Here is a 25768-nt window from a genome sequence, read left to right as displayed (position 1 = left end):
TTGCCAACTGTACTCCCTGCCTCCTCAGCATTCCACTACCCTCCCTCTCATTCACACACAGATATTCTGTCTTAGTCCTGCTGACCTTCATTCCTCTCCTCTCTAGACCATATGTCCACCTGTACAGGGTCTCCTAAATCTGTACCCTACTCTCAGTACAGATTACAATGTCATCTGCAAACATCATGCTCAATGGGGACTCCTGTATGATCTTGTCGGTCAACATGTCCATCACCATTGCAAATAAGGACCGTCTCAAAGCTGATCCCTGATGTCATTCCACCAACACCTTAAACACATCTGTCACTCCCGCCGCAGACCTCATGGCTGTCACACCACCCTTCTACATATCCTGTACCACTCTTACATATATCCACTAACTATAACTTAGTGCAAACATACAGTTTAAAATACAGGTAAAAATTCAGTTTAAAATTCAGTTTAACATATAACCATTTAAGTTAACACTACATACTTACCAAAGCCTAAAAAAACATTTGGAGTCAGTGTTAGCCCCGCTCCGCTCACCCTCGCTGTGCTTGGGCTTTCTCCGCTCCCCTCCCTGCCCCCAATTTCCACCTGCCCCCACTACGTCTACCTTTATTCTAACCCCTAATCACCTGACCAGTAGTACAATCCCTAATTCCCTAACCATTAGCCCAACACACTCATCTGACCTCCAGGCCACCCTCCAATCCAGTTGCATCCCACACTGATCCCACTCCCAACAACACATTCCCAGACAACTCACCTCCACCCTTACACACAACCAACCAGGAATCCTAGTTGTACTACTCACTCAAAGTAGTATCTTGTTACCCACACTCACATCCCTATCACTATCTCTACTATCGCTAACCTTCCTAACTTCCTTACAAACAGACCAACCACTGCACAATTACTCCTATCACACTACCCACACTAGCCCACCCTCTCAAACCTGCTCACACTTCTACATCTGCCCCACAATCATAAATCTTACAATTACATATTACTCACTAACAAAAATGACAATATCTTACCACACTAAGAAAAAACACACATAGACCATGCTCACAAACAATTAATATTAAAAAACACATACTGACCCTCCTACAAACTCTGCTAACTGCTGGTGACATTCATCCAAATCCAGGTTCCTATCAGCCAGACAAACATCTGACCTGCTGATCCTAAATCTCAACAGAAGAAGTATTACCAACAAGCTAACAGACCTACATGCATTCATAGCCCACAACAACCCTAATGTACTCACCATTATAGAGACCTGGCTTAAACCCAGTATCCAAGATGAAGACTTTCTCCCCCAGGGTATAATATACTTAGATCTGATAGAACAAAGCCATTCTCTTTAAAAACACACTTAACCTCCAGCTCCTCCACACCACACCACCTACTTTTCAAAATGCTAAAGTCCTATTTTCTGTCCAATCTATAAGAAACACCAAGAAGATCAATATAATATGCTGTTACATACCTCCAGGTAACAACACGCTCATAATAGAAGACATCCTACATTGGGCAAAGGACAATCTACCTCAGGAAAAAATCCTACTAGGAGACCTTAACACTGACTGGGCAGCCTGTAACTCCAGCAGCCCCTCTACAAATATCAATCTATATGGGTTCTCTCAACTAATTGAAAAACCAACTAGAGTAGATAAGCAAACAAAGAAAGAATCCATACTGGACTGGACACTAACCAACTATCCCAAACAAAACTAGACAGTAGGCTGTCTCCCAGGTGACCTAAGTGATCATCTCCCCACCTTCCAACTCCACAAACACTCCAATAACCCTAAACCAGTAGTCTACAAACTCATACGAAATGACCGTAACCTTACCCCACAATACCTAAATACTGTCCTAAGCCACTGCAACTGGGAACCACTACAGACACTTGGGTTAGACCAGGCAGTAGACTACTTCAATACTACCTTCTCTAACATCATTAACAGTCTAGCTCTCAGCAGAAAGATCAGAGTTAAAGCCAACAACACCCTGGCTAAGTAGGGACACTAGAGCCTCACTAAAAGCCAGAGATAAAGCATGGAAAATCTGGAAAACTGGTAAAACCCCTAGCTCCAGGCAAAATTATCAACAGGTTAGAAACATGGTCAAGGCTTAATCCAAAATAAACAAACACAACTATTTTCTTAGCTCCCAAAGCAAATATTCAAATAATCCACAAAATTTCTGGCATGCCATTGACTCCCTACTAAAGCCAGGCAAAACCACTACTCCAGCACCCAGCTCTACTAACAATACCCTAGACACAGCTTCTTAATTTAATAACCATTTTACTAAGTCCATCTTAGCCCTGTCCATTCAAATAACCAAAAATAGTCTACCTCTTGCCCCTATCCAAAATTCTTGAGAAATGCATCCACTTGCAAGTGATGACATTTCTTAGCACACACAATCTACTATCTACCACACAACATGGTTTCTATCCACATCACAGCACTACCACAGTCCTTCTATCCTTCACTAATCATATAAACCTTCACAGGAATGATAAAAAATATGTATCAGCCGATTTCCTAGACCTCTCAAAAGCATTTGATATGGTCTCCCACTCTATTCTACAAGACTTACTAACATCATTATCCTTTACCTCCTCTACTATAGCCTGGTTCAGAAGCTACCTATCTGACAGGCAACAAACAGTAATGTGGAAAGGAACTCTGTCTACACAACTTCCAACCACCAGAGGAGTCCCTCAGGGCTCTATACTGGGCCCACTATTGTTCTCTATTTTCACAAATAACCTCAATAGCTCTACACAACATGCCACACTCATACAATATGCGGATGATTCAATCCTGATCTGCTCCACCTCATCTCCCACAACCCTACATACACTCACTCAAGATACTTTTAACTCAGTAGAAAAATAGATATCAGGTATCCAACTAATTCTCAATCCCAAAAAGACAAAACTGCTACTATTTACCCCTAATAGATAAAAAAACCCTATCCTTTACCATAACCTCTAAGGACAGCACCACCATCTCCTCTTCTAACCACACCAAATGTATGGGCATTGAAATAGACAATAATCTTCACTTTGATGCTCACATCTCACATACCATAACACTAGTACAGAAAAAGCTAGGCTTCCAATACAGGCATAAGTCCTTTCTCTCACAAAAAGCAAGAGTCACTCTTGCACAAAGCCACCTCCTCTCAACTCTATTATATGCAGCACCAATCTTTACCCAAATCAGACAGTGTGACCTATACAAACTAGAATCATGCTACAATAAAATAGCAAAGTTTGTTACTAACTCAATCTATAGAACTCATCACTGTACTGCACTAAAAGAACTAAAATGGCTTGAGCTACCACAGCTACTTAACTATGATTAGCTGGGCACAACCTACAATATTCTCAAATATCCTGAAAAAAACCCTCACTATCCAACCTACTTACTGTCTACACTGCAAACCGGTACATATGATCTAGTGAAAAATCTCTCCTCTCCATCATCAAGGCTAACAATAATGCAGGGAAAGCACTGTACTCCCACACCATTGCCAGAAATTGGAACTCTCTTCCCCTATCCATGTCCACTGCCCCCTCCACATCCATTTTCAAAAACTCTCTCAAATCTCATCTTCTTAGTACCTGGTTGTGACCTTGTATCACATAACCCTACACACACTGCTATTAACTCCTCAAACTGCTTTCTGATAACATGCTGGATCTCTGATCTCCTGTAGGCTTGGTCATTTGAAAGAGTACTTTTAACTGTAGAATTTTACTGGATATATTTTCTTCTCTTACCAATGTATAACTGACATTGTCTTTTTACCTGTGTTTTATATCTTCTTTTACCTGGAGTGATTTATTAATTTCTTGTTATATTATTATGGTCAGCATACATGATGAAACCTGTTTTGTGTATTATGTTGGATGTACTGTAACTGACATTGTCTTTTTACCTATGTTCTATATCTTCTTTTACCTGTAGTGGTTTATTAATTTCTTGTTATATTACTATGTTCAGCATACATGATATAACATGTTTTGTGTATTATGCTGCATGTACTGTATTTGTATAACTTGATGCTGGAGCTTTTCTCCCCGGGCATCCTCTGAAAATGGGCCTGGTCCAATCGGAATTTCTCGGTTAAAAAATGTAAAATAAAATAAAAATAAATATATCTGCCACTCATGACTTCCTTATACAATACCACAACTCCCCTCTAGGCACCCTGTCATATATTTTCTCTACATACAGAAAGACACAAATCAACTCCTGACCTTCTCTGTACTACTCCATCAACACTCTCAGAGCAAACATTGCATCTGTAGTGCCCTTACCTGGCATGACAAAATACTGCTGACCACTACTCATCAGCGCCCTGCTTAACCTAACTTCCACTACTCTTTCCCGTGACTTTATGCTGTGACTAATTAATGTTATCCCTCTGTAGTTACTACAGCTCTGCACATAAACCTTATTCTTAAAATAGTACACAAACATTTAATTTGCAAACATTTAGATATTCCATAGACATCTGTACAGAGGACTGGTATGGCATGCACAATGGTTTACTATGCTGCATGTGAGGCAGATGCCGTTACCATCCTGTATAAAGTAATGCCATCAAGAAGTTGTAAACAGGCATGGACGGTACACAAATTAAAATGGAATCAGTCAAACAGGATATGATCTTCATCCAAAGACACATCCACACAGTTGCCAGTAGTGAGATTAGAACTCCTACCTATCTAGTTATTTCTACTATAGTGTTATGTAGTTATCAGAACAGGTCACAAAGTTTATATAATTTCACCTACTCCAAGGTACGTCTAAGGTGAATTACATCAGCAGACCTAATAAAGTAGGGCGATAGGAAGTTTACAGGGTGGTACACAACTCAAAATGGTATAACACACACAGTGTATGATTCTCACACAAACAGCTGCTAGTAGTGAAAGTAGAACCCCTGCCTATCAAGTTATTTCTACTATAGTGCTATGCAGTTGTCAGACGCACCATGGATTCTACATATTTTCACTTAGTCCCAAGGTACTTCAAAGACGAATGACATCAGCAGGCTTAGCAAAGTAGGGTGATGGGAAGTTTACAGGGTGGTACACAACTCAAAATAGTATAACACACAGTGTATGATTCCAACACAAACTTGCCAGTATTGAGATGAGAACCTCTGCCTATCTAGTTATTTGTACTGTAGTGTTATGCAGTTATCACACGCGCTACAGAGCTTGCTGGGCTGTCAATTGACCAAAGGTGCTGATAACTGCACAGCTGAGGTAAACTGTTACAGGTGCCAGAAAGTCTGCCTTCAGTTTTCCCCTTAGATCCTGCTAGTTCTTTCTCTCCTGCACTTCAAATAGCCTAATAGCTTTGCACTTCAGCAGGTTCTTTTATCACTTATTCTAGCACACCTGATAGCCATCAACAGTAGTCGTTCCTCATGAAATTAGCTCCAGTACTTAGTAGTTATGACCACCCATCCTGGCATGATTAAAGTACAATTCTCTGTGCTTTTGCCGATTAACCTGGTGCACTTGGCCATTCTGAGGCACTCTTGCAACTGCCTCATGTACACAGACAACCCCCTCCTCTAAACTCTCAATACTCAGACTTGTGAGAGATACCCCTATATCACCAAATTGGAAGATATGCATTCTCCAGCAAAGACTGGACTAGCTGGTCAAGAGAAGAAGGGCCAGCACCCACAACACACCACATGTCACACATACCCCTCCAGAACACCCACTATCTCAGCTCTGACATACAAACAGTAACCACATACCCACCTTCACAGAGGCACTCAATAGACATTTACCCAAACAGCAAAGATCACCAAGACAAGACACCCACTCAAACACAACACAGCAGAAACCACAGGACACATATCTCACCTACACTGTGTGCCCCTCAACCTAAGCCCCAAAGGCCAACCACCTTGCCTGATACAGTAATCAAAGGTGAATCAATAGTGAGGCGCACAGATGTCTCACTCAATAAGTTGAACATGGAGGAGGTAACAGTCAGCTGTCTATCAGGTGCCAGAATCTATCACATAACACACCCAGTCAGGTCACTCCACAACAACTACAAGTATCACTCTGTCATTGTCCATGTGTGTGTGTGAATGACCTGAGATGCACCACCATGGACTATATGAAACGAGACATGGTGGAGCTCTCAGATTATGTGGGCCAGGCAGGTATGACAGTAGCCCTGAGCAGTATACTACTGTCACCCAGAAATATACCACAGTACAAACAACAAATGACTGACTTCAACAATTGGCCTAGGTGTCTGCTGTCACTCTCATGGGATCCAGTATCTGTCTGCCTGGGATGACATGATTGACAGACTTCAATAGCTTGCCAGAGATGGCCTACATCTCTCATCCATGGGTTTCTAGGTACTGGCTAAGTGTCTTGCCACCTCTATAGTGCCTTTTTAGGCAGTGTTCCAAGTCAAATTACCACTGTAACAGCTATACATATATGCAATCTGAGGATCATGCTGGTAAACACTAGACATCTACATCTCAAGATGCAGCCACTTGAAGTACTCCTCAAAATGGAGAACATTGACATTTGTGCTGTAACAGAGACCTGGTTTGCAGCAGCAGACAGCACCCCTGCACTACCAGCCTATAACTCATTCCACACCTGTCAGCCCCAAAACATGGACCACAGCTACAAAGGTGGTGGTGTCTCCATAGTAATAACAGGTATACACACATACACAGAGTAGTATTCCAGCATAATGCATCTGAGATACTTCAGGTGCAACTGACATTGGGTAATGGTGCAATCCAGGTCATAGCCTGCTATAGGTTCACATCCATGTCCCTAGACTCTCAATCCACATTCCTCAACACCCTGCAAACTATCAAGGTCCAACCCAACACTCTCATATTGGTAGAGTTCAACTACCTTTCCATCAACTAGGTAAGATACTCAAGCACCAATTCATTGGCCAAATGCTTCCTGGAATTCATCAGTTCCAATGCCATGGACAAGCACATTCTGACACCCAGTAGAGGAAGCAACATCCTTGACCTGTTTTTATTACTAACACATGGGACTGTTGCTTGACAACAGTAGTAAATCACTACCTGGTCAGGTCTAACATAGGGTAATCACTAATGAAATCCACATCTCACACACACACCGCAAAGGTAACCACCTTGAAAAACCTCTCCAAAGTTGACTTTGGACTCATAGGAACAGAGGTGGCTAACTTCACAGCACCAATGCCAATAGAAAATGCCTGCATAACTGATGAATCATGCACAAATTCACTATATGAACATGTACATCAACGCATGGAACTAGCCGTACCCAACAGAACCATGACACTCACCACCAAACACTGGAGGCCAATCTGGTGGTCCCCCTGCCATTAATAACCTGTACAACAGAAGGGAGAAACTGTTACAGAAAAAAGTGGTATCCCAAGAGTGGTAAATCCCCCTTATTAGCCTCAACAACTTGAGATCTCTCATGAAATCATCCAAAGCCACCTATGATGGCAGAATTGCAGCAGACACTGACAGCAATCACAAATCGTCTGTTAGTGATATCAAGAACCTCACACCAATGCCCAGAAGTGCTCTGAGTTACTGCACAATGCTACCTCCTATACTGAAAAAACAGATATTGCCAACAATCTGCCAACACATTCAGTGCCAGCGTTACGCTCCCTCCCCCCTAGGGGAACAAACAGAATACAAGAAGAATGCCAGCCACCCAAGATGACTGCTGCCCGGGTTATACCTGCATTGTCAATGGGCAAGAATACAGCTTCCATGGGACCACACATTCTGTCTGAGTCCCCCTGTGTCTCTCTCTCTCTGTATCACTGTCTGTCTCTCAATTCCCCACATCTATGTGTTTGTATGCTTGACACATGTTATCTGTTACCCATATATATATATATATATATATATATATATATATATATATATATATATGTGTGTGTGTGTGTGTGTGTGTGTGTGTGTGTGTATCTCACTCAACAGATGCAGATATATCACATATGGGCCACATACAGCTACCTGAGAGTAATCATGTCTGATGTGTGTGTGTGTCTGGAAACAGTTGAGGTGTACATAGTTGTCTGTATGCATGAGCATATATGCACAATACAGTCATATATTCCTATGTGGGTTCCAGCATGTCCTGTGATTTTCTAAGTGTAAGAGCATGCCCAGTGTGATCTTCTATAGTTAGGGTGGGACTCCATTCCTGAGATAGGTGTACTCCAGTCCAGGGTTTTGTGCGCTACAGCCATACCTCTCAGGTGTACACAGAACTTTCCTCAGGGTACTTGTTTTGTTTAGCAGACATTTTCTGACATATCTGTAGTCTGAAACTGCAATGTATTGTGTCATTACCTAGTGGCAGACATCCTCAGATCATCACACTACTTTACCAGAGGAATAGTAGTTGCATGATGCATAGACCAATATTATGAGGGCAGCTATGTAAATTCTTGCCAAGCAAGACCATTTGTGAGGTGCGGCTACAGCCAGTGTAGTAATGACACAAAGCTGTGTAAACAGTCCAGCAACCTGATGATTTACTGGCTGGGGATCTCCTGCTTGTGTGGTATCTTTCTAACCTGTGATGTCATATCCTTGTGTGTGAATACCCCTGACCCGTACATTTTTTGCCAGGTTGTCCAGGTGTTTGGCTAGAGGTTTCATCCTTTTTACGTAAACTTGTGCTTTTTATTGCAAGTTAGTTAAATATAATTGAAGTGTGATGTTACAAAATAATACAGACATTACTGTTTCCAAATACATAACCTTCAGATAATTCCCACTACTGCAAACCCCTCACCCCACCAACTTTCTCAGTATGTAAGGGTGATATTTACAATACATGACTATTAGTGTGCCTTTGTTCCACTTTTCTTTCTGCCCTTGTCCAGACATCTTGTTGTCAGAGGTTGGGAGTTATGAGTGTGGGTACAGAGTGGATTAAACTGTAAAGGCATGTCCATTATTTGTAAAAGCAAACATGAGAAAAAGGATTATTGAGAATGACCACTGGCAACAGTACCACACAGCACTTATATTCACAAACGCCTTTGCGCCTCTGCTACACATTCTTCAAGATGACAGTAATATGTGTAGCATATTCCACATAGCACTGTGTCTTCCAGGTATGTCAGTGGCAGAGCAGTGGGTGTCACTGACATAAATAACAGCTGGCACTGCAGTTATCTACACATGGCCCTGTCAAAGGCAGCACTGTACCTAGAGCAGTACAAGATGACTGCCAGGGGAACATGCTGGCCAGATCAAGATAGTATTAACCACACATACACATAGCTCATTGACCCCTGCATATTGTGGACAGGCAACATGTTTTTATATGTATTGGTACGGCCCTGCCACTGTGTGCTATGCTGCTATTTCCATGCAAACATATATGTTACTGCATTTGTGTGAGTATATGGGGAGGGCACACCTGTCCACTGCACACATTTCCACAGACTGTGCTCGTATTTGCTTTACATTTTGGTTCCATTTACCATACTATTGCGCCCTGTCTTGGGGACTGGAGGTATATCAGTAAAGAGCCCAGGTCAGATTATACTGCCATACATTTGAGTTTCAGACTTCTTACCCTTCATAATCTTACTGCAACTGTGGGTCCTGCTGTGCTATCACTGTGTGAGTCTGTAGGAGGTTAATTCAACATTACCACCATTTGTATGCCTCTACCTGACATTTCTCTGTAATTGTCTACAGCTGACTTGTGGTGTGGGTGTGAGGGGTGGTTATGAGACCCCCACCCTCACATCCATGCCTGTGACCTATGACCCTCCACTTAGTTGTCCCCACACCAATACTGTAGTGGGATTTGCCACCTTGGATACTACTGCATAGCCCACCAACATTGCCCACCACCATTGCCAAGGTCCCCACAGGCACAGAGGGACTCACAGGAGTAGACCCCTGAGCCTGCTGAGGCTGTTCCTGTAGGCAGATAGAGGCATGCCCAGTATGCTCAGGCCTTGGCAAAGAGGCAATGCATAGCAGACACACTGACACTGTAGGGACCCCAGGGACTGGCACCTCTTCCTGACTTGCACACACAGCAAAATGGATGCCACACACATCACACTACCTGTAGCGTACCCTGTATAGGCAGTGTACTGCATGAATCCGACAGAGTCAGCCCTCACGCACCATCCCCACAACTGCCGCAGGCACAAGGTAAGTCAGTCTTCTAGACAATAAAAGAATGGAGTAGCATGTTCTGGTAGCATATCTATGGTATTGCTGCATGCATGCAAGGGAATTGGGTGGCCTACTGGGGTAGCAGCAGACAACTGACAGCTATGTGAGACACCAGGAAATGTCTGACTAATACTGGCTTCCCCACACTATGCAGTATTATCCAAGGTGACAAATCCCAATGCAGTATATGTGGAGGGCCATCTAAGGGGGGTCATAGATCACATGCATGGATGTCAATGTGTGGATTCAATTCCCACCCCTCAAACTCATCCAGCAAGTCAGCTGTATAAAACCATAAAGGAATGTCTGGCAAAGGCCCACAAATGGTGACAATGATGGAATACCCCACTACAGACTGCCACAGTGATATCACAGCAGGACTTTCAAGTTGCAGTAAGGCTCTGAAGGGTAAGGAGTCTGAAACTCAATTCTATGCCATTACAATCTAACCTGTGGCCTCTAATGATATGCCTCTCTTCTCCAAGACAGGGCACAGTACTATGCTAAATGGAACCAAAATGTAAAGCCAATATCAGCACAATATGTGCAGGTTGTACATCATTTTTTCGATCGCAACTTGTGCAATTTACATTTGTGCGAATGTTCCGATTTTCACTAAGTAAACACGAATGCCACAATGTTGAACCTTGCAATAATGAATGCAATACAGCATTTGTTGTTGTAAGGTTCGACATTGTGGTGCAGATCGCACTATAGTGGGGATCGGGAAATGTACCCTTTCCTTCATTGTAGTGCGATCTCAGAGTTTCTATGTATAAGTAGGGTGTGTGGGGGTGCAGGGGGCTTGCTCCCCTACAAAAACATTCTTTACTGTGCAACGGATGGTATTGCTGTTACTGGAAGTGTGGTGACTGTTCGAAAATGTCAAATTCGACATTTGCAGTCACTACACTAAAAGTTTTTTTCCATTTGGTATTTTAAATTTCACGGTTTAGGTTCAACATTACCATGATTCATTGTTGTTCATTATAGTGATATTATAGTAAACCATATGTGAAAATGTGTACTGTTGACAGGTTTGCCCCCCACACCCATATTCCTATAGAAACGCAGTAACATGTAGGATTGTAGGGTAATAGCAGCAGAGAACACATTGCTAGGGCTGTCCCAATCAACATGATAACTTGTTGCATGTCCACAATATGCAGGGGTCAATGATCTATGTATATGCATGGGAAATACTGTCAGGATGTGGCCAATACTTACTCCTGGCTGTTGTGTCTTAGTGGCCTAGGTACATTACTGTGGTAGTCAGGGCCATGTTCCAAGAATTGCCGTGCCAACTATTTTGCATGTCAGCCACACTTACAGTGGGAGTTGTACACACTGTCCAGATGTCAATATTCATTACTGCTGGTAAGCTGGACAGGTCATGGACAGGGGGCCACACATATGAATAGTACACAGGTTGGAGTAACCTACACAGTGCCTACCATACCTCCCAACTGTACAGACATTTTGTAAAATGTACAGAGGTTAGTATCATATTTCTGGTGTCTCTATTATGAAATAGTGGCTGTATGGCAAATCATTGGCAACCATGAAAGTCTAAAGTCAGAAAATAATGACAGATTGTAGTGTCTCAGACATCACACCCTATAGAAAACGTATGCTAATGCACCATCTGTTATTGTATCACCCTTCTAGGTTTGTAAGGCCAATAGTTAAATGGTCCCTATATTTAGGCCTTTGTTATCCAATCACTTATGGCTTTGTCCAGATGTCTGTCTCTCATATGTAGAGAGGTATGTTGCCTAGTAGCACAGCATGCCTCAAGTTCAGTGTACTGGCAGGTCATAAAAGGCTGCCACCTCACTGCGTCAGCACTGACAACATGTCACTGGCCAACAGCCATACCCCTGGAATGACAGATTGTCACAGAAAGAGCACAAGTATGCCTTGTATATCTGTTCTGCTTGTCCTAATATTGCATTCACCTGCAAAGTATTTGAAAAACAAGAAAATGCCATGTCAAAACATCAGTGGCAGTCAGTGGAGAAGCAGATGTCACACCCATAACAGAAAGCAAGCAAGTAACAAACTGATCCCCCAACTGTCCATGTATAGCAGAACAATATCAACACCCTGTCCCCATGTGTAGGCCTTCATCTGACTGTCATATGTGACCTGTCCAGATGTCAGACTCAGTGACAGTTTGATAGCTAGGCCAATAAGTAGCCGCATAATAACATATTAACATAAACTGTCTGAGGAACCCTGCAGATGTAGTGGTACAATGATGCACAACCTGACTAATAGGTATGCTCAGAGGTGTGAAGTCCATAACCTTGTGTATGATATTATGGCATTTACCATGCTCACACCAGGATTAAAAATACATAACAGCAGCCACTGTGAGCAAAGCCTGTGACTGAACTACAAAAGGATAAAGAGACACACAGAAGGGGGAGGGGAACCTCTGGCCAGACAAATGGAGAATGTGCACACCAAAGCACATTTTTCAGTAACATAGGTGCCCTGCAGTGTATGGAGTCAGTAAATACACAACACACACACACACATAAGTGGAAATTCATAACAAATCAAACCCCAAGTAAAGGACACTTCAGAGGCAAAAACACTTGAGAACTTCCCAAATCTGCACACCACAGACAATGTATGCACCACACACCAGGGTCCTACAAACACTAAGGCCTTACCATGCACACACCATATTACTCATAGAATACACCACTGTGAGACACACAGATGTGCCGCACACCAGGAAGGATAAGGAGAAATTCATGATTACTTGTTTGGCAGGTGCCATAAACTGCCACATCACACATGCACTCAAGTCACCCCACAACTGGTACAGGTATCACACTAGCCTGGTCCATCATGCTGTGGATGATGTAAGAAGTACCTCACAGACTATAGAAAGACAGACATGATGCAGGGCGCTGAATATGTGTCCTATGCAGATATGTCCCTAGTTGCAGGCAGCATCATGCTGTCATCCAAAGTGATGGATCAATATGAACAGAAAGTGATTGTCAGCAATACCTGACTCACTTACCATAGTCACCCCAGGGAGATCCACTGCCTGGCAGCCAAGGAACATATGAGTGACCAAACACTCTGCCATGCTACAGCTGGCCTGCATCAGTCTCACATGGTCTACAGGCCTCTGGCAAAGGCCCATGCCTCACCCATAATGCCGTTGTAGGGAATGTCATGGGATCCATAATAACAATATAACACAGTCAACAAAATGCAAATGAAAGGCCATGCCTCTAAATACTAGTAGCATTCCTCTCAACCTCGTAGAGAAGGAAATCTGGACAAAGCCATACATAATGGTGGGATAAAGGCCCAAATTTAGGGGCACTTTTGAAATAATTCTCTCATAATGCTAGAATGGTGATAGAATAACAGAGGGGGTGTGTAATAGTATGGTTGTCATGAAGGGTGTGAAGTCTGAAACTCTAATGTTCAGTCATTATTCCCTGACTGAAACCCTGAAGGATTTGCAACAAACTTGCTAGAAAACCGTAATGTCAAGGAAAACTGACCAGATATATGAGGCATGAATCTGGATAATCTGTGAGAATCTGTACAGTTGAGAGGTATGGCCACACCAGGATATGAGCTTCCAGTTAAGATGAATACTGTACAACCAGGGCATGCCCAGCCAGTATATCACCAAGGTGCTGTACCTTTTACACAGCTTCAGCAATCAATCTGCTATAGCCACACCTCCCAACTGGCCGGATTGTGCAGGAATGTCTAGCTTTGCCTCATAATATTGATCTGTGCATCATCCATCTTGGATTTCTCTGATAAATAACTGTGATGATCCAATGATATCTGTCAGTAGGCAATGACATAATATTTCACAGTTTCAAACATTACATAAGTCATAACATTTCTGCTAAAACAAACCTTGTAACTCAAGCAACCCATAGATTAATAGAGCAATAGTGATAGTACCCCCCCCTATGTTTAGGCCATTGTTTCCCCATATTGGCAGCCCATCTCCATATATCCTGCAAAAATAGGTTTCAAGGTAAGGCTGAGTACACAACACCCTGGACTGGAGTTACAACTATTCCTGGAATGGACTCCTGCACTTACTATAGAAGGTCATACTGGGCATTCTCCTACACTTAGAGAAATAAGGCCCATATCTGAAATGACAATGGACTATATATATCTGTATTGTGCAAATGTCTTTGCATACACACAGCTATGTACACCTAACTGTCTCCACACACACCCATCAGACAGGAATACCCACATCCAGCTGTAGGTGGCCCATATGTGGTATTTCTGCATCTGTTGTGTGTGATACACACACACACACACACACACACACACACACACACACACACACACACACACACACACATATATATATATATATATAGACACAGACAGAATGAGTCATACACAGGGATACACTGAATGGCAGAGAGTGGTGTCCTGCTGCAGACAGTTGCATACCACTTGTAACCACTGGCACATGCCAGAATGAAGATGAGGTTCATTGTCTGATGGTACTGAGGTGGGGGTTGTAATATAACATCACCTACCTTTGTGTGTGTGTGTGTGTGTGTGTGTGTGTGTGTGTGTGTGTGTGTGTGTGTGTGTGTGTGTGTGTAGGTCTCATTATTATGATGCCTTACTCACCCAGTACACTTCCTATTGCCCTACTTTATAAGATCTGCTGATGTCATCCACCTTAGAAGTACATCTGGACTGGCTGCAGTCCTGTAAGCACTACCGCACATGTGATAATTGCATAACACTATAATACATATAACTAGATAGGTAGGAGTTCTAACCACAGTCCTGGCCTGTGTGTGTGTGTGTGTGTGTGTGTGTGTGTGTGTGTGTGTGTGTGTGTGTGTGTGTGTGTGTGTGTGTGTGTGTGTGTGTGTGTGTGTGTGTGTGTGTGTGTGTGTGTGTGTGTGTGTGTGTGTGCGTTTGTGTATGTGTGAATAGGTGCACTTCCCGTTGCTCTACTTCACAAGATCTGCTGAAGTCATTCACCGCAGATGTACCTTTAGATTGGCCTCAGCCCTATAAGCTCTGTGGTGCGTGCGACAACTCACTGATTTTGAGTCTATTCACAACTGGTACACTTCCCATTGCCCTAATTTAGCAGTCCTGCTGATGTCAGTCACCTTAGAAGAACCTGCAGGTATCCCTCATCCCTATAAGCTGTGTGGCATGTGCAATAATTGCGTAACACTATAGTACAAATAGCTAATTAGGTAGGTGTTCTAATCTCAATCCTGGCAAATGTAGAAGTGTGTGTGTTTGTAGGTTAAAGATTTTGAGCTCATTCACAAGCAGTACACTTCCTATTGCCCTACTTTAGCAGTCCTGCTTATATCAGTCACCTTAGAAGTACCTGTGAGTAGCCCTCAGCCCTATAAGCTCTGTGGCACATGCAATAACTGCAGAACACTATAGTACAAATAATTACTGAGATAGAGGTTCTAATCTCAGTCCTTGCAAATGTAAAACTGAGTGCATGTGTGTTGGTAGGTTAAAGATTTTGAGCCCATTCACAACCAGTACATTTCCCATTGCCCTACTTTTGTAGTCCTGCTGATGCCAGTCACCTTAGAAGTACCTGTGGGCAACTCTCAGCCCTATAAGCTCTGTGGCATGTGCAATAATTGCGTTATACTATAGTACAAACAACTAGTTAGTTAGAGGTTCTAATCTCAGTCATGGCAAATGTAAAAGTGTGTGTGTGTGTGTGTGTGTGTGTGTGTGTGTGTGTGTGTGTGTGTGTGTGTGTGTGTGTGTGTGTGTTGGTAGGTTAAATATTTTGAGCCCATTCACAGCCAGTACACTTCCCATTGCACTACTTTAGCAGTCCTGCTGATGTCAGTCACCTTAGAAGTACTTGTGGGTAGCCTTCAGCCCTATAAGCTCTGCAGCATGTGAGATTAATGCATAACACTTTAATACAAATAGCTAGTTATGTAAGGGTTCTACTCTCAGTACTAGAAAAGGTGTGTGTGAGTGTATTTGTATTTGTAAGTGTGTATATCTGCAGGTCAAAGTATTTTGTAGCCTTTCTCACCCAGTACATCTCTAATTGCCATACTTTACAAGGGCTGGTGATGTTCCTCATCCTAGAAGTACCCTGGGACACCATATACCTTATAAGCGCCATAGTGCATGTGCTAAATGCATAGTAATGTAGTAGCAGTAACTAGATAGGTAGGGGTTTTAATCTCAGTCTTGGCAAATGTGTGTGAGTGTGTGAGAACAGTATCCTGTGTGTGGGTGTTTGGGTGGGAACCATATCCCTGGGGGGGTTGCAATTTGTGGTCCACCCAGTGCATGTCCCAATGTCCACTTTACAAGGCCCAGTGTTGTCATCCACTGTAGAGATATCTGTAGACACTCTGCAGCCCTATAAGTTCTATGCCACATGAAATAACTTTGTAACAGTATGGAATAAATAACAAGATAGGTGGGGCTTCTTATCCTTTGATACCATTCCCCACTCAGGAATCATAGACAAAGACATTCAGCTAGGCATCAACCTCTATACCACTAGGTGGGTTGCAAACTGGCTCACAGATAGAACCCACAGTGTGAAAGCAGTGGACTCTATGTGAGACTGTCAACCAGTCATGAGTGGAGTAGCACAGGGTCTGGTCCTGGATCGCCTCATGTTTGATATCTATGCCTCTAAAGTACAGACCAACATGAAAGGACTCTGGCTGACAGTGTTAGCAGATGACTGCAAGGTGGGTGCTATTATAATCTCCCCAAGTGATGCTGACATCCTGCAGAAAGGCATCACTGAGACCGACTGTTGTCAGAAACCTGGACTTAAGCTAAATGGCAGAAAATGTGTCGCCATCCCCTTCAGGAACAACTTGGTTCCCATGAATCACCACACTGATGATAGTGCACTGAACACAGAAGTTATAAGAGAATTGGGAACACAGGTTGATAACAACCTCTCTGTTGACCACCACAGTGCCACTGTGGTCAGAAAGTCCTTCTATGTGTCACATCTCATTACTAAGGGTGTTGCATCCAGGAAGAAAGAGGTCATAGTCCCCCTCTACTCTTCCCTCATTAGGCCAAACATCAAGTACCTATTTGGCATGTACCTCACTAGACACCTGCAACACCTGGAGAAGCTGCAAAAGAACCTCACAAAGAGGATCCTAGGCCTTAAACACGTGTCCTATATGGACAGACTCCAATAACTTCAACTATTCTCTGTCTCATATTGGCTACTTAGAGTCGATCTCTGCTTGACTTACAAATCCATGTCTGACCCAGCTCTGTTAGGCATGCTACATCTAAAGAAAGCCAATCCGTTCACACCACATGCCCCAAAGACCTCAACTCATTTCCACAATCAGCAGAACATGCTGGAGGGACAGGTTCATAACCCAGAGACTGGCCATGCTATGGAGTAAACTTCACATACATGTCAAGCAGAGCACCTAACTGGCCCTCTGCAAGAGAAATCTTGGTGAGTGGAAGGGGAATTGAAATATCACCCTGGGGAATCACTCCAGTGGCTATACTCGATACACAGACTGGGGGGTAACAGCAGGTGACAAGATGACAAGGTAATCCTATGACCTAGGCTTGTAAGGGCTCCATGGCCATTCACCTAGTACACACCTATGAACCTATGAACCCATGGATCTCAGTACTGGCATACTTGTGTGTGTGTGCATTAGTGTATATAAAATTGTTTGTGAGTGTGTAAACATGTAAGTGACAGTAGTTTGAGGCCCTTCTCATCCAGTACACCTCCCATTACCATACATTACAAGGGCTGGTGATGTTATTCACTTCACAGGTACCTTGGGACACTCTTCACCCTACAAGCCCCATGATGTGTGAGGTACCTACATAACACTATAGTACCAATCACTAGATAGGTAGGGTTTCTAATCTAAGTCCTGGCAAATTCGAGTATGTGTGTGTGTGTGTGTGTGTGTGTGTGTGTGTGTGTGTGTGTGTGTGTGTATGTTTGCGTGTGTGTGTGTGTGTGTGTGTGTGTGTGTGTGTGTGTGTGTGTGTGTGTGTGTGTGTGTGTGTGTGTGTAACTGTTTGCAAGTGTGTATATTTGTAATATCCAGCATTTTGAGGCCTCACTCTCACAGTGCACTGCCCATTGCCATACTTTACAAGGACTTGTGATGTTGTTCACCTTAGAAGAACCATGGGATACTCTTCATGCTGAAAGCTCCATGGTGCGTGCTATAAATGCAGAATAAGGTAGTAGCAATAACTAGGGTTTTAATGTCAGTCCTAACAAGTGTGTGTGTGTTTGAGAGCTATATCCATTGGGGGGCTGGGTTTTACATTTTTAGGCCATGGTAATCCCAGTACATGTACCAAGGTCCACTTTACTAGGCCTGTAATCTTCATCAACCGTAGAGGTATCTGTTGAAACTCTTCAGCCCAATAAGCCCTGTGCCACATGCAGAAACTATGTAACAGTATGGACTGACTAACAAGATAGGCAGGGCTGCTAATCTTGGTCCTGGAAATGTGTGTATGAGTGTATTTGTGTTTGCAAGTGTGTATAACTGTAGGTTAATGTATTTTCAGTCCATTATCACCCAGTACATCTCGCATTGACATACTTTACAATGCTTGGTAATGTTGCTCACCTTAGAATTACCTTGGGACATTCTTTACCCTGTAAGCTTCATTTGCATAACAGTGTGGTAGCAATTACTGAATAGGTAGGGGTTCTAATCTCAGCCCTGGCAAGTGTGTGTGTGTGTGTGTGTGTGTGTGTGTGTGTGTGTGTGTGTGTGTGTGTGTGTGTGTGTGTGTGTGTGTGTGTGTGTGTGTGTGTGTGTGTCTGTGTGTGTGTGTGTGTGTTTGTGTGTACAGTACCCTGTTTGAGTGAGAAATATATCCATTGTGTAACCATGGCCTACAATGTTAAGCCATGTTACTCTCAGTACATGTTCCAAGGTCCACTTTATGAAGCCAGCTGTTCACATCTAACATAGAGGTGCCTGTAGACACTCTTCAGCCCTATAAGCCCTGTGCCGCATGTAACAGCTATGTAACAGTCTTGTACAGTCAGTTGAATTGTACAGGTTATAAGTCACAATAAAGGTGGGAAGACTTGTGAAATGTTTTATTGTGGTCTCATGTTTGTATATCACAAACACCTGGCATTTTAACAGGGGTGTGTACATTTTTTTTATGCAATGTGTAAGAGTACTTTAAAAATCTGTCCCTAGTTTTGGCCCTTTGTTCTTCCATTTTGTCAGTTTTTGTCCATATTTCTTGCACTGACAGGTTGTGAGGTATGCTACAGATATGTTACATCTCCTGACAATAGGCTTCTGTGATGACCACTTTGATGCAATGCAGTTAACCCCGCCACAAGCGAACATGCACATATAGCAATATGGCTAAGAATAACAGTTGTGTGCATGGTAAAATGCATGACCTTAACATGCCTGGGGTATTGGTGAGCCATAATAGGACAATACCATACTCTCCAGCTTCAGGATGCCATCCTAAATGCAGACCAGAGGTACCTATGTAGTTGTGGGGGAGAGGTATTGTCAGCAGACTCATATGTGGCATTGGTACAAGATGAATGCTACTTTTCTGGACATGTACAGTAAAAGCTCTGATAGATGTGCACTTGTGTGCATTACAAAACCCTACTCACAAATGCATTTTGACCTGACATATGTATCTAGATATTCTATGGAAGCCAGTATGACTGCTACAGTATTCCATTGATGTGCACTGGGGCCCTACCTGGATGCTCCTCACCTGTTGTCTGGGTGCCACCCACCTCCATGACTTGCGTGTGTTGACTTTGCTGGTGTGTGGTGGCTGCTCCAAGATTGGCATGGAGATCCTCCATTGGTGCAAGTGGGGACTGCATAGCAGGACCCCTATCTATGGTGGTACGGTCCCTGGCCATGGCAGCAGCCCCTAGCCGGGCATGGCGTATCAAGTCAGTTGCCCGCTGCCTGACCTGATCGTATGTGTGTCCATGGTGGCCCAAGTTGTCTACTCTGTGGACAAGCTCATCCAACAGGGAGGTCTGCTCCCACAGATTCTGTTGGCTACAGCCAAACATCACCCCATGGTGCTGTATTATCATATTGGTAATGGCCGCAGTTTCAGCTGCAGTATATGCTGGCTGTCTTGCATGCTGCATTTCACCTGGAAGACATAAACAGGGAAACACATCACAGGACCTCATACATTGGTCAATGTTATTTACATAACCTGCACATCAACATTGATTAGCATTAGCCACCACTTATGGCCACTTCATACCCCTGTCATCTATCAGCACAGTATGAGCTTACATTGCACTCCTGGTTGTGATGTGTCATGGTCCCCCCAATGAGGGCCAGTAAATTGTATAATCCACTATTCATCATTCACCTTTGTGTAGAGGGATGAAGGTGGCCATCTTCTTTGCAGATGGGATGTCAATGGTGCTCAGGCTTTGCTTGCATAGAGTGTGTAATGGAGCTGGGAGCATATGCCTGAGTTCATGTAGGATGCAGACAGGGAAATTTTCAGGTCCCATAGAGACCTACTTTTGTTGCCTTTCATTAGGCATTATGGACCTGCTCCCTGATGATGAGGGGTGGGGTGCAGATGCTGTACATATCCACCTATACTGATGGTGGGATAGGAGGGTGATGTTTTCCCTTACCCTGTCTGCAGCGAGTTGGCTATAGCTATGCTGTGTGTGTATGTGGTGTGATTGAACACCAGTGCACAGTGGGTTGGGTTGTTGTCTCTGAGACTGAAGACATATGTGAAGGTGGCCTTGTGTTTGACCTTGGTGGATGTGTCCAATTTGTACTCATAGTTAGCCTTACAGTAATTCACCTTTGACCTCATATGCTTGTTCAGACACAGGTTCACTTGCTTCCAAGTTGGTGCCCGTTCCTACTTGGCCCTATACAGCCAATATAGTGACCGATTTTGTGGTTTGTGTATTGCTGCTGTCCAGCAAAGGGGATTACTCTACCTTGGTGAAGGCAGGTTTTAGAAGTTAGGTATTACTGAATCCATACAGCAATGTAGATGCTCATATAGCTGTTTAGTAGGCTTGGACACAAGGTCATAAAATAGTTGGACATCTCTCCATTTTCAACCTGATAATCATGCTTATTCTAGTACCCATGTCTGTGTCAGGGCAATGCAACAACCAGCATCTGTAGAAATGTATGTTGTTAAATGCATAGAAACTATGATTACACACATGTACAACATGTACAGCTTCTGATGTTTTCCATCTCACGTCTGTTGTTTTGAGGCTTCCAGCTACACCTACTCATACGTACATGTGCACAGGTAATACCTGATATACATTTCTGTTCTATGTCAGTATAGCACACTGTATTTACACTCTTGCTACTCAGCCATACCTCTTAACCTAAAATAGCAGGACATCTGGAGGACAACACACATACATGGGGGGGGGGGGGCAATGGCCCAAAATTACTGACACTTTATTAATATTGCTATAACACACTTACGTCAGTTGATAGGACAGTAAGCATTGCATTCACAGAAATACCCTGGAGGATGCCGAACACTAATATGTATGCTATTATGTTCTAATGTCAGTCTTCACAGATTTGCCATTGATTTGCCAAACATAACACAACTTTATGAGTAAATGACTACAAATATGAAGCACACATATGGGCAGTTGAATGGTATGAGCTCAGTATATCACATGCAGTTCAACTGACACATCTGCAACTTTAGTTTACTATGCACATACCCTGCATAGGTCTCTTAGATTTGTGAGACAAACATGTGCATCATAGTTGTATTCACAAGTAACATATGGATATTTATGACATCCCACTAGCTGGCCTAGCAATGTCACAGTCAGTATTGTTCAACAGACACTCCAGTAGTAGTCATATGTGAGCTGTCTTTTCCTGGGGTGACTCAGGGGCCTGAGCTGTGATGTATGTCACTGCAGACAGATCCAGATGCTATGGCCATAGTTGCTGATCAGCAATATATCAGCACACAAGTCTTGTTGAGACATATTTGTTCATCATCCTACTTCCCATTATTGCATACCACCTACTGCATTCCACAACATGCTTACTTGTTTGACATACTTTTTTCCCAAGTATTGTTGGTTTCTGTTTCTGTTTCTGTTACTGTTTATGTCTGTCTGTCTGTCTCTCTCTCTCTCTCTGTCTACACATGTAGAGGTATAGACCTGTTTTGCATAGGCAGCAGCTTATCTGTACTTAATGCTCATGAGCAGGTGATGGCCTGTGCCCCAACCGGTGTCTCCATTTGCTAATTGCATGCAGAACAGCTTGCTGTTATACCTATAGCCAATGGCATGGCCACACACATTCCTATAATTCAGTACTTCATGTGGGCATTGCCCCTTTTCCTTGCCTGTGAGGTGAACATCATGGAGGTTTATGGACAACAGCATCACAGAGGGTAGTTGGAAATACCTCTTACAACAGCAAATGTGGAGACAGCCCAATACAATGGGGGAAAAGGTTCCAGACTTAGGAACAGAATGTAAGTATTGCTGCTATACAGTTGGATTAATGCTAGTTTAACAGGGTTTGTGTGGACATGGATTTTCTGTGTGATTTTAAGTCTGACAGTGTTATGTGGTTGACATAACTCTCAACTGTAGGGCTATTCACCGAATGTCCAGAGGTTTGACTCTTACTTTTGGTCTGTTCCTCAGACAGCTATTGTTCTTGGCAAATCAGTAGCATACTCTGGGTATTGCAGTCAGTAAATGCTAACACCCATTTGTGTTTCTGACTTCATATCCCTCAGAAAATATATGTTACAACAAATCCTGTAACACCAGCAACTTTTTCAGTTTATAATAGCAATATTTCAAATATGCCCCTGCTTTGGGGCCTCTGTCCCACAATTATGTGAGGCTTTGTCCAGATGTCATGCAGTAAGAGTTTGATAGTTATGGTATATCAGTACTTAGTGCCTTCATTCCTGATATCATCCCAGTGACATAGCAGAATGCCAGACATGTTTTGAGGAAGAGGCCATATCTATGAGGACAAAGCCTGGACATTCTGTGGGAATCTGTATAGTTGAGATGTCTGTGCATGTCTGGCGATTGTTAACATATTGTCAGGATTGTGTAGCAGTGTAGTGTATAAATGTTAGTTGGGCTGTGTAGGGAGTGGGGTAGATGTAAGCATCATGGCTCTTTTTCTGACTGTGCATGCTGCTCAAGTTTCTGGTGGTCTATCGGTTGTATATGTTTGTAGGGGCAGACTGAGACATGTTCCATACTACCTCATGATTCCTACTACATTGTGAATTGATTCACTATATGTAGGGGTAGTGCGGGAGTGGCAAACATGATATTTCTGTTCACACAGTCGTTATACTCCAGTGTTCATTTGGCTTAACAGTATGTCACTGTGAATGTGTTGAAATTCATTGTGGGTATGCACTTTTACACTGGTGTCTGTTTTTCACTACTGTTACATCCCTGTAGTGCCTGATACATTTGCAAATGCATGTGTAATTCCACATAGCTGATATGGGGTAGTGTTGTGTCAGTCTGACTGTAGTGTGGATGGTGTTAGTGACATGCTTAGCAGCTCAGTGCAGTTTCCCCTAATGTCATGGTATGTCAAAATATGGATAGGCTGTCTAGTTGTCTGGCTCATATCTTTGGTCTGGTCCCCATAAGTGTTGTGTATTTCTTACAAATCAGTGGGATGGTGTGAGGATTTAAGTCACTAATGAGAAGCAACTGAATCTTGCACTTATGTTATTTCAGTCAATATATGTTAGAACAGACGGTGGTACTTCAGCAACTGTCTCAGCTTATCTACTCAAGTATTTCAGATATGTCCCTATTTTCATGGCTTTCTCCCTCCACTTTGTCAGGTTTGGTCCAGATTCATTGCACTAAGGGATTCTGATCATACCTGTCTACTGGCTAGATTTTTTTCAGAATGTCTAGGTTTATTGCTCATATTTTTGGTCTGTTCCACAAATTATTTGTATTTCTCTGGTAAATCACTGTGATGACCTGAGGATTTCTGTCAGTAATTTATGACATACATTTAGTTTCAGACCTCATATCCATCAGAAAATGTATGCTGAAATAAACCCTGTTACTCAAGCAACTTTCTACATTTATAATAGCAATATTTAAAATATGTCCCTAGTTTTGTCCCATTGTCCACTGTTTTGACATCCTTAGCCCAGTGGATGATTCCACAGAGCGTTTTCCCTACTGTTGAATGACTCTACTGCATGATATGTTTCATAAAGCATCAAAAAATCCTACAGGTCTAATGTTGTAGTGGTACATTGCCCTGACTATAGTATACAGGGTCTGGGGTTTAAGACTTGGCAGTGCTAGTTATTTTGTTGCTAGGCAGAACAGTTGCTGATGGAAACAGAGTGATTAAAGCAGTTGTAAGTGGCTTTAAGCAGGTTTGCATGGGTTTGCACGAAGTTAAGCGATGCCAAGATATGGCTAACTGTAGAGATGCTTAATCTGTTTTGGCTTCACTTAGCATTGTACAAACTTGCTTACTCCCACTTACTCCTGCTTACACCCCCACTAATTCCTTTAAAAGGAAAGAAAAAGGGGTTATAGGAAAGTGGTTAAAAGGGGGCATGAAGAGAGAAAAACAATATGAAAGGTAGCTAGGGATGTGCAGGACGGGTGTAGGGAGGGTCCATTGCTGTCCATTTCTTATACAGCAACAGCTGTACATTTGTATGGAATTTGGAGGTGTATTTTGACACTCACAATCCAGAGAGAGGGGTGAGGACAACAGAAATGTGTTGTCACGCCAATTGGACCAGATTGCATGTCTCAAGTGGACATGTGCAAAATGGAAAGCTATGTACGGGGCAATATTTTTTTGGGACAGATGCCCTTTTTTCTTTGTTAAGGTGAGAGTGGGATGTAGGGAAAGATTATAGGTATGTCTGGGGAGGTAGGTTGGGTAGGGAGACAGAAAAGACAGACAAAACAGAAGACAGGGGTGGTGTATGACACATATAAAAGGTAAACACCTTGGACGGGGAGGATGGTTGGGAATCAGAGGCCCATGAGTCCCCATATAGATATGATGGGACTGACATCCCCACTGGCAGGCGGTCATGACTGCACCTTCATAGCCTTGACTGTGACTGTGCTGCCAGCTGGACAGGAGGGGAAGCCTGCTTCTCAAGGTGCATCAGGTGGCTCTCCATCTGGAGCAGCTGGCCACCCAACTCAGAGTGGATGACACTGCACACCATACCCCAGATCTGACGGTGGATAACAGGCTCATCTTTGCACCCACACCCAGGTGGTGCAAGGCCTGCCAAAGATGAATTTCCAGGGTGGGTCCCAGACACACTGGGGCTTGGTGCCATGGCCAGATGGGGCTGGACAGGTGGAGCTACTGGGATCGACCTTCCCAAACATGCTATGGTGTTGAGGTTTTCCAAGATATATTGGTTAGTCATGTACAAAACATTTCAATATTAGCTTTAACAGCAT

The sequence above is a fragment of the Protopterus annectens genome, chromosome 6.part0 (assembly GCF_019279795.1).
Source record: "Protopterus annectens isolate FY-2018-M chromosome 6.part0, PAN1.0, whole genome shotgun sequence".
In the NCBI taxonomy this organism is placed as follows: Eukaryota; Metazoa; Chordata; order Ceratodontiformes; family Protopteridae; genus Protopterus; species Protopterus annectens.
Note: the sequence above shows the minus strand (reverse complement) of the source record.